Below are 5,015 nucleotides of genomic sequence, written 5' to 3'. Positions count from 1 at the left end.
AAACTCAACGCAATTGAGCTACTTTTTATCAGCAACAGAGTTACCTCCAATCATAAAGTCTTTATCTCTAATATTGGATTGCTTATTTAATTTTATCTTGAACCTGAGTTCAATAATAAAATTTAAATATATATATTATTTGTTTAAGCCAAGCACAAGTCTTTTATATATATATATATATATATATATATATATATATATATAAAGCTCAAATTTGCTTACAAGGATGAAGAAGATTCCACATAGATAGACATAGCAGAATTTTTTTGTTTTAATGAGAGACCTATAATGAACTCCAACGCAGATCTAAGTTCCAACATGAATTCCAGCTAATTTATCCCTCGAATATTCTTCTTTCTTTCTTTTTTTCTTTTTTCTATTTTTTGAGAGAACCCTCGAATATTCTATATTCTTTTCGTATGCTAGAAAATTTGGCACCGAGTGGTTAAATTTCAATAGACACTGTCAAAACAGGACGTGGTCTAGGAAATAAATTAAAATATCTATGCAACCAACATGGCAAAACTATATCCATATATGGAACTTGCATAGAGAACTAATCTTGTTGAACTTTGATTCTCGAATTTTTTTAATTTGTTCTTAACTAATGGAAAGCGTCTCATAAGTCATGCCCAATCTAATTTCCTAGGTGTTGACCAGCTGCATCACCCTCGGGAGTATAAAAATCTAATTTGTGTTTCTGTGGGTACATCAAAATTCGCAAAATTAAAACTACTTTCTTAAGTGCAAATCGACCCACCAAGGCCTCGTGCAGGCGAGTTGGTACCCGGATTGTATAAAGACCTAATACTCGGGGTTCAAGCCCCTGCATTTACCTAGCAAACAAAAAAAAAAAAAAAAAAGTGCAAATCAACCCATAAATCACATTCTCCTCCCTGAATAACCGGCTGCACATTTTAAAAATGGAGAAATAGTTCTCATTCTTTTTTACTTGTGGACACTACCATAAATATAATGAGTAAACTCTATTATGAATGTGAGAAAAAAAAAAGTACAATTTTTCATATTACAAAAATACTTAAGAATTACTCTTTAAAATTTTAAAAATTAATACTATTTACTTTTCTTTCTTGATCTAAGTGTGTGTTTGCGTAGCAGCATGCGTGTGCATTTTGCGTTTTTTTTTTGGGTCCCGTGCACTGTTCATGGACCAGCAAGTACGGAAAAAACACAGCAATAACTTTAAAATTGGGTCCCATAAGTACTATTTATAGTTTAAAATTTATTTTACTACAGTGTTTTCAATAATAAGTTTTCAGTTTTCAGTAATAAGGGGTATTCAAACAGACCCTAACACAACCTGTGAGCCACTAATCAAACCTGTGGGTACATCAAAGTATGGCATATGTACGTTGCTGTACAATAATAACATGTTCAATATTAATAGAAATTTTTTCTAAGTCAGAAAATCTCTAATGTTGGTTTTAAACTAATCTTAGTAAACCATTAGTGTGTGAGAATGTAGTAAACCATTAGTAGATCAGTAAATTTGCACTTTTTTATTTTTATTTTTTAACTATTTCTTTTCCTTTCAAATTGAAAGGCTGACACTATATAAAGTATAGGATACGAGATTAGTCATTAGCTCAGTCGTAAAATAAAAGATGAGACAATGAGATCGGCTTTAAAAAATATTCATTATTATCTTAATATGTAGAGCTTACATTATAAATTGGAATAATTTCGTATTTATAAAAAGGAAAAAAAAATTCAGATATAAGATAAATCCGTAAGCTGCATGCAAAAGTGCAAATAGCCTAACATAATATTAACAATTCATATGGGTTGACCTCTCGGTGTGCGGTGTGCCCTTTGACAATATAGCAAGGCATAGATTTGGGCGGCCTAAAATTGGAAACCTCACTTTATGAGTGTTCATTGCTTATTATACCAAATAGTGAAAGTCAATGAAATACGATCATTTGAAGCAAAAGCAACAATCAAAGCTTAGCAAACCTTATCAGAACGCATGGGTTCAAAAAGCAGTATAGACTATCATTTCTTGATTATTAATTGGCGTAATGAGGACCAAAAGGCACCCTTTGACTTTCTCTTCGAATTTCTAAATCTTTGAGGAGCAAAAGACACCAAAGCATTGTTTCTCTACGGGATTGGCGCACAGATGATAGAGCACAGCTAGTTCTGCCACATGGAAATTATAGTAGGGGAGAGGATTTCTTATTGAATGAATATTCATCCTCTCACATACAATGATACTCACATATCTGAAGTCATTTTGTGAGAGACTTCTATGTGTTAGGAATATATTAAATTTTCAAATAAAGCAATTAGATAAGAACTAGTGCCACCACGGAGGAATGGCATTGGCACATATGAAGGGAATATAAATTGTCACGTTACATTTTAAAACATGGAAATGAGGTTATAGCATCAAAATTCACAAATATAATTGAAGTGTGAAAATTCTTGCAATTACAAAGATCTAAACTAGCAAGATAACAACCAGAACTTAATGACAAGTCTCTTATAAAATTAGAAGAATGAAGCTCCATATGGAAACAATAATCTTCTATAACCGTCGAAACTTAGATGAGTCACTTTTCAATTCAACGAAAAAGAAAAAAAGACTAATTTCAAAAAGCGAACACACATCCAAGCCAATCATACTTCACTTGTCAATCCCTAGCTTAGGATTATTGTAATGCATTAATGCAAGTATGTAGCACAGTTTATTGTAGTTGTTAAACTTTTATTTATGTAGTATTGTTAACAATTTGCATAGATTCATAAATTGTTTGATTCCTTAGTTGTTTTGTAGTGAAGTGTTTTCCATCAATCTAATTGTAATTCAACATTTTCTCTAATAATCCACGTAGTTTGATTTAAAACCATTAATATCGGTAGAATAGAAGTCCTCTTATTAATGTGAAATGAATCCACAATCCACAATTATATTCCACATATTAAAATTGAAAGATGTTAAAACAAGAGGTGAGAAGTGAGATGCATATCGCTGCCTGATATCATTACTTCCACGTGCATAGATTTCAAAGATTTTTCCTTGTATTTATTTAATGAATTCTTTCTTTTTCTTTTTTTCGTTTCTTGTGGTTGGGATTGGGCGGCTCAGCTGGCAACTGGAATAATGTTGGTAGGGTCAGTTGAAAATCTACCCATATGGCTTGTTTATGATCATATGTTGCTTTTCGAAAATTTATGGTAACTATTGTTTTGAGCATCAATGACAACAAATAAATGGTGAGATAGTAATAGTTAACCAGCTAATTAGATTCTGAAAGACAATGACTTATAGTAGTGATGGAAATGTAATTAATTATCAGAAAATGTCACTTTCAGTCCTGCGAAGCATGAATGTATAATATTTGTTGATCAACAGCCAGGGCAGTCAACTATATATCAATATAATGCTTGTTGAAACAGCTATAATGACTACTCTGAATTAGTATGACCATCAACCATCAATTCATTGTGTTGGTGGCTTTTCTTCCTATTTCACCTATCTTTGCAAGTTCCTTCTTTAAGCAGAATCTAAACTCAGTTTGTATCATTTACCAAACATAGGTCACAAATCACACTGATCATTCCTTAGTGACCATATACATTATCAAATAATAAAGAAAGAAGATAGCTAATTAAGAAAATTTGAAAATAAAATTTAAACAAAAAAAAAAGGAATAAGAATAAGAACAAAATTGTGAATTACAAAAATAAATATACTTTTGTCTAAGAGAAGTTCTCTTAGAGAACAGTAATAAAGTATACTTTTGTTGGAAGGAAGAATGTAATAGAACATTTTAGGAAGGGAATCAAAATAATAATATTCTCCTAACCACACCCCCCCCCCCCCCAAAAAAAAAGCTTTGATAAAGTGTGTATATATATATTAAAGGTAATTACAATGGCAACCTCTTGTTAATGTCAAGACTCATTACTCATTAGTGTCCTATTAGAAAAACTTAATTTTATTGGCTTCTTTGGCTTAATGATTAATTTAGGTTAAAGTATATACATTTCTAGAAGATAGTTAAAATTTTTAAAATCTATATATAAGTTGGCTTCAAAAATAAGTCAATTTATAAACTTAAACAAAAGGTCCTTGTGGGGGCCAGTCAGTCAACAGGCCCATTAAGGTCAGGGTCGTTGGGCCTGTGGCCCATCCAAGGATGCATATCCGTCCGAGGAGGTCCAAGTCAGGTCTTGAGGGTAACTACCGAGGGGGGTGGTAGTCAATATCACGAAAGTAGAGTTCCGTATTCGTCCGAGGACGCTATACTCCTCGGCAGTATGCGTCCGAGGACGATCAGGACGCGGTCTTGTTACAACCGGACCTCGGAATTATGTCACCACTAAAGATGGGATAACAGACCAAGGGTAGGAAAGAAAAGGCAAACAAATATCTACAACTACAGCTGCCTCCGCATTAATTGCCTCTCAACCAACTCTCTGGCCGCATTAATGTGGAGGTGATACCTGAACAGTAAGGAGGCAGCCTTACAGTTGCCCATAGGAAGTTCTAAGAGGCGCTAGATGGGACAGAAAGAAATCCCCCGAACCCAACCTACACATGTGTGGTGAGGATGGAACACAGAGGGTGGTATATAAACTGAAAGAAGAACATGCAAAAAGGTGGGGGTGTATAAAAAAAGAAAAGAAAAGCAAGACTGAAGAAGAAGAACGTAAAAAGCAAAAGAACTGTATCGATTACAAGAAAAAAACCGATTGTTATGCCAGCTCTGAGCCTTCATTATACGTGAGAGTGAATCTTTTCATTCTAAAAAAGTTAATCTAGTTCTTAATACTCACGCTCTACAATTATATTGTTTGGACCTATTTACGTGCGAACCCAGTATCATTTTGAGTCGTTACAAGTCGAGTCCTTACAGTCCTTAATTGTAAACATAACATTGTGGCTCAAAAAACGACAAAAATTTAATTTTATAACCCCATAGTATAAAAAGACTATAATTTTTTGCTCAGCTATCCATTTGAAACTTTTTTTTTCCTTTTCTTTT

The sequence above is a fragment of the Quercus robur genome, chromosome 8 (assembly GCF_932294415.1).
Source record: "Quercus robur chromosome 8, dhQueRobu3.1, whole genome shotgun sequence".
NCBI lineage: Eukaryota > Viridiplantae > Streptophyta > Magnoliopsida > Fagales > Fagaceae > Quercus > Quercus robur.
Note: the sequence above shows the minus strand (reverse complement) of the source record.